This window comes from Triticum aestivum, chromosome 7B (assembly GCF_018294505.1).
Source record: "Triticum aestivum cultivar Chinese Spring chromosome 7B, IWGSC CS RefSeq v2.1, whole genome shotgun sequence".
Taxonomy (NCBI): domain Eukaryota; kingdom Viridiplantae; phylum Streptophyta; class Magnoliopsida; order Poales; family Poaceae; genus Triticum; species Triticum aestivum.
The window spans coordinates 707,617,281-707,624,020 of record NC_057813.1 but is presented as its reverse complement, the minus strand read 5'-3'; positions in this window follow the sequence as shown (position 1 = coordinate 707,624,020).

The window sequence follows — 6,740 nt, the reverse complement described above, 5'->3', positions numbered from 1 at the left end:
CACTTATAGAAGGGGCAAAGGTAGTTAATCAAAGACCCTACAGAGTACCACATCACCAGAAAGAAGCACTTGAAAAGATCATATCTGAAATCCTGAAAGCTGGTCTGATTAGACCTAGCACTAGTCCTTTCTCTTCTCCCATGCTTCTAGTTAAAAAGAAGGATGGAACTTGGAGACTCTGCATTGATTACAGGAAACTTAATGCTATTACAATCAAAAACAAGTACACCATTCCTGTAATTGAAGATCTCCTAGACCAATTAAAAGGAGCAACAGTATTCTCTAAAATAGATCTCAAAAGTGGGTATCATCAGATAAGGATGGCTGAAGAGGACATACACAAAACAACTTTTTCCACCCTACAGGGCCACTTTGAATTCCTGGTTATGTCTTTTGGTTTAACCAATGGCCCTCCCTCATTTCAATCCCTTATGAATATCTCGTTTGGCCATTTTGAGTTTGTAGTGTTCTTTGATGATATCTTGGTTTTCAGTTTAACCATGAAGGAACACGGGATACACCTCAAGAAAGTATTCCAAGTCCTACAAGAAAATAAGTTGTATGAAAAGTTGGACAAGTGCTCTTTTGGTCAGTCTGAAGTGGAATACTTGGGCCATGTGATCAACAAGGAAGGGGTGGCAACTGATCCCACTAAGATTGCTGCTATTAAGGAATGGCCAGCCCCAACAACAGTAACTGAACTTAGAAGTTTTCTGGGTCTGAGTGGTTACTACAGAAGGTTCATACAGGGATATGGAGTTATCTGCATGCCCCTCTTTGATTGCTTGAAAAAGAACTCTTTCTCTTGGCAGCAAGAGCAGCAAGCAACATTTACTGCCATTAAGGAGAAACTTACACAAGCCCCTCTCTTGGCCCTACCAGACTTCTCTAAACCCTTTGTGTTAGAAGCTGATGCTAGTGGTTATGGCCTGGGTGTTGTCCTGATGCAGGATGGGAAGCCATTGTCCTATTTCAGCAAATCAATTGGGCCCAAAGCAGCAACATGGTCTACATATGACAAGGAAGCTCTTGCAATAATAGAAGCTGTCAAGAAATGGAAACACTATTTCCTAGCTACCTCCCTGATAATTAGAACTGACCAGGAGAGCTTGAAATACATTCAGGAACAGAAACTGACTGAAGGAATACAACACAAGTTGTTGCTCAAGTTGTTAGGCTACAATTTTACTGTTGAGTACAAAAAGGGCAAAGAAAACAGGGCTACTGATGCCTTATCTAGGGTTAAGCACATGATATTGTAGGGGAACGTTGCAGAAAATTAAAATTTTTCCTACGGTTTCAGCAAGATCCATCTATGAGTTCATCTAAGCAATGAGTCAAGGGAGTGAGTTTGCATCTACATACCACTTGTAGATCGCGTACGGAAGCGTTCGAGGGAGCGGTGATGATGGAGTCGTACTCGACGTGATTCAGATCACTGATGACCAAGTGCTGAATGGACAACACCTCCGCGTTCAACACACGTACGGTACGGGCGACGTCTCCTCTGTCTTGATCCAGCAAGGAGGAAGGAGAGGTTGAGGAAGACAGCTCCACCGGCAGCACGACGGCGTGATGATGGTGAAGAGGCAGTACTCCGACAGGGCTTCGCCAAGCACGTGGAGGAGGAGAGGTGTTGGGGAGGGGAGGGGCTGCGCCTTGGCTTGTGGTGTGGCTGCCCTCCCCTCACCCTTCTATTTATAAGGGAAGGGGCAAGAGGGGCCGGCCCCTCTAGATGGGATCTAGAGGGGGGGCGGCGGCCAGGGAGGGGAGATTTGCCCCCCAAGCAAGGGGGGGTGCGCCCCCTTTAGGGTCCCCCCCCCCCCAACCCTAGGCGCATGGGCCCAAAAGGGGGGGGGCGCCCAGCCCACCAGGGGCTGGCTCCTTTCCCCACGCAGCCCATGTGGCCCCTTGGGAGGGGTGGCCCCTCCCGGTGGACCCCCGGAACCCCTCCGGTGGTCCCGGTACAATACCGATATGACCCCGAAACTTTCCGGTGTCCGTTTGACAACTTCCCATATATAAATCTTTACCTCCGGACCCTTCCGGAACTCCTCGTGACGTCCGGGATCTTATCCGGGACTCCGAACAACATTCGGTAATCACATACAAGTCTTCCTAATAACCCTAGCGTCACCGAACCTTAAGTGTGTAGACCCTACGGGTTCGGGAGACACGTAGACATGACCGAGACGGCTCTCGGGCAATAACCAACAGCGGGATCTGGATACCCATGTTGGCTCCCACATGCTCCTCGATGATGTCATCGGACGAACCACGATGTCGAGGATTCAAGCAACCCCGTATACTATTCCCTTTGTCAATCGGTACGTTACATGCCCGAGACTCGATCGTTGGTATCCCAATACCTCGTTCAGTCTCGTTACCGGCAAGTCACTTTACTCGTACCATAATGCATGATCCCGTGACCAAGCACTTGGTCACTTTGAGCTCATTATGATGATGCATTACCGAGTGGGCCCAGAGATACCTCTCCGTCATACGGAGTGACAAATCCCAGTCTCGATCCATGTCAACCCAACAGACACTTTCAGAGATACCTGTAGTGCACCTTTATAGTCACCCAGTTACGTTGTGACGTTTGGTACACCCAAAGCACTCCTACGGTATCCGGGAGTTACACGATCTCATGGTCTAAGGAAGAGATACTTGACATTGGAAAAGCTCTAGCAAAACGAACTATACGATCTTGTGCTATGCTTAGGATTGGGTCTTGTCCATCACGTCATTCTCCTAATGACGTGATCCCGTTGTCAATGACTCTAATGTCCATAGTCAGGAAACCATGACTATCTGTTGACCAACGAGCTAGTCAACTAGAGGCTCACTAGGGACATGTTATGGTCTATGTATTCACACGTGTATTACGATTTCCGGATAATACAGTTATAGCATGAATAAAAGACAATCATCATGAATAAGGAAATATAATAATAACACTTTTATTATTGCCTCTAGGGCATATTTCCAACAGATATCATCCCTATCTACCAGCTTCTCCACCCCTAAATGGATTTCTGAAGTGGTTAAAAGCTATAAGTCAGATCAGAAGGTCAAAGATCTTATAGCTGAGTGTGCAACTAGCAAAAACAATGACACTGGTTATACATTCAAAAATGGTATCTTGCGGTTTAAAAACAAAATTGTCATTAGAACTGACACTTCATTGAGACAGGATATATTGCAAACATTCCATGCATCAGAATTGGGGGGTCATTCTGGGCAAAGAGCAACATACCACAGAGTTCACTTGGTTTTCCACTGGCATGGCCTCAAACAGGATGTCATTGACTTCATCAAGCAGTGCCCTATCTGCCAAGTCAACAAAGCTAAACATACCCCCTACCCTGGCCTGTTGGAACCCTTGCCAGTTCCAGATTTTGCATGGGCACACATCAGCATGGACTTTGTTGAGGGGCTTCCCACTTATGAGAACAAGGATCTTATATTGGTGGTGGTAGACAAATTTACCAAATATTCCCATTTCATTGCCATGAAACACCCTATAACTGTTCAGACTGTAGCAAGAGCATTTTCTGACACAGTGTTCAAACTTCATGGAATGCCCCTGGTTATAGTAACTGACAGAGACAGAATTTTTACAAGCAATTTGTGGCAGCAGCTGTTCAAATCACTAAAGATCAAACTGCACATGAGCACAAGCTATCATCCCCAAACTGATGGTCAGAATGAGAGGGTGAACCAATGTTTAGAGAATTATTTAAGGTGCATGTGTTTCCAACAACCAAGGAAGTGGCATGCTTGGTTGGCACTAGCTGAGTGGTGGTACAACACAAGTTTCCACACTTCATTGCAAATGACTCCCTTCCAGGCCCTATATGGGTTTCCCCCTCCTATGGTAGCTGAATCTGCATTACCTGACTCCATTTCTGAGGATAGTGACAACTTGCTACAGAACAGGGAACTGGCCCTGGAAGTGATCAAACAAAATCTCTCCAAGGCACAACACCGCATGAAACACTTTGCTGACAAAAACAGACAGGAAAGGTCGTTTGCTGCAGGGGATATGGTTTACTTGAAGCTGCAGCCATACAGACACACTTCCCTTAGTCTGCATCGGCACCTCAAATTACATTCCAAGTTCTATGGCCCATTCAGGATCATGCAACGAGTTGGCCGAGCTGCTTATCAACTTCTTCTCCCTGAAGGCTGCCAGTTGCACAACACCTTCCATGTGAGCCAGCTCAAAAAGCACATTGGACCACGGGTGGTTCCTTCCAAAAATTTACCCCTCATTGGTGCGGATGGCGTTATTCAAATGGAGCCTGAAGCAATCTTGGACAGAAAACTAATCCCTAGACTCCAGGGCAATATTAGTATTCCAGTGGTACGCTGGTTGATCAAGTGGGTAAACATGCCAAAGGAGGCAGCCACCTGGGAGGATTCAACATTCATACAGAAAGTTTTCCCTTCCTTTCAAGCTTGAGGACAAGCTTAGTCTCAGCAGGGAGGAATTGACAGGCCAGCTTAATTCATCGCTAAAGATTGGCCCTGTTTCAGCGTGTCGGAATCATCATGAGCCGTCGATTTGCCATCCAGTGGCTCTCGTAAGAAGATAACGGTTCGCTACTGGAATGTCGTCTCCACCCTGGATCTTCCATCCGACGGTCGTCATCGCTCCGGAGGTCGTTGTTGCTCGACCGACAACGCATGTGCTCTGCTTTTGCTTTCTGCTTTGCTTTTCACCTGTAATGGCTATATAGCCACCACTCCTTCTCCATTTGGGGGCATGATTATTGTAATTGGGTGTAAACCCTAGCCGCCAGTGGCGTGCTTGTTACCTTTTCCCTTGCTGCAATACAAACCCTAGCCGGAAAATTCCCCAAATTCATCTCTGAATTCACATAGTTGAGAGCGAGTTCGTTCGGTTTCCTGTCAGGTTCCTGACAGCAGGTCATAGTGATGTGGTGGCAGTGGTGGAATCAGCGGAACAAAGTGCACGAGGGGGAAGAAGCCCATGGATTGTGAGCAGTTCGTCTGTAGAGCTGCATGCACGGCGGAGGAATATCTTGGCTGTTTCTGCAAATTGGCGAAGCCTACAACAGTCCCCCAGGCCTGGTCCCCACCTCCTCAGGATGAGCTGAAGATCAACGTGGATGGAGCTTATATATCAGGCAACCAGCATGGTGCATGGGGTGTTATCGTGCGTGATTCGACGGGGCATGTGGTGGCGGCGCGGGCAGGACGGGTCGATCACGTGGCCTCGGCTTTCGACACGGAGCTGCATGCAGCAGAGCAAGCGCTGGAGGTTGCGGCAGAGCTCGGAGTGCTGCGGCTCACGGTGGAAACAGACGCGATCCTGGTGCAGCAAGCATTAAATCGCCTAACGCCAGACTTCTCCATACAAGCCCATGTGATCGAGGATGTTAAAGTGCAGGCGCGCTTGTGGTTTGCATCCTGTGTGTTTGCTCATTGTAGAAGGGAGGCTAATACGGCCGCTCATAGTCTAGCTAAGCTTGGTTTGTCTCTTGAAGTGGGAGAGACTCTTGTACTGGATGATGAACTGCCAGCTGATGTAGCTGCTTCTGTGTTGGGCGACTATGCCCACAACGTTGAGTAATAAAGCAAATTGCTTGACCTAAAAAAAAATGGGCTGGTGGCCTAGGCATGATAGATATGAAATGGATGAACATCGGCGCTGCAAACTAAATGGATATGGCTGCAAAAGACTGACAAAAGCAACTTGTCCGTTCCAAGGGAGTCTCAACAGCTATTTAAGGCGGCTGCTCGAGTTGAGCTTTTGAGCAGGGTGTCTCTTCCGTCGCCAAGCTCATACAGGCCCGGTGCAAGATCTTGAATCCGAGGAGCGAGCGCCCAACCGCATGAAGAGCTCCCAAACGGTCCACGATGCACTCAGTACGGGCAGTTGGGCTCGCGACATTGGGCCTTCCATATGGCCAATGATCGCGTCAACAAAAAAAAGAAAAAAGAAAAAATCTGGACGAGCAGCGCCGCGATACCACAGTCTGGTCATGGGACAAAAACGGGCAGTTCTCGGCCAAGTCAACATACAAAGCAAAGTTTTGGGGCCTAGAGGTCTCTCCCACGGCCACTTTCACCTGGAGATGCCGGTTCTTCGCCTGACTGGCTTCCAAGAAGAGATGCTGATAGCATCCTATCCCATATTCCCATCCCGTCCCGTGTTGTTTTACTACTAGTTTCTGAAGTAGAGTAGCAGATGAGGGGAGAGGGTGAGCTGTTTGATTGTCTGTTGTACCTCGTGTGTAGTGTAGTGTAGTGTACGGTACCCTCCCCTCACTCCCTGACAGCTCTTCCAGATTCATCCATCCATATTCATCCATCCACTGCTGGCTGCCAGCAGTGGAGTACTCCTAGCAAAATTGATCTGAATCACAATTCCCCTTTGATTGGTTGCTTCATGGCTATGGCTCACCGAGCAACAATTATATTATTATTATTTATACTGTACGTATTACTGATTGATGAAACAGAGGCGGCCTATGCATGGCTATTTTACTTGCTGCTGGTTGTTTTAGCAGAGGCGGAAGCAGGGGAGACGACGCGACGGTGCACCGCAACCGCAAGCAGAGCACGTTTCTTCTCATCTTGCTCCGTCCGTAGGTGTCGGCTGCTCCTTCCGCAGCTGCCGACCAAGGAGATGAGGGCCAAGTGAGTTGGAGAAAGCAGCTGCGGATGCGTGTGGTGTGGAGGAGGAAGCAATGAGCAAGAGGGGGATC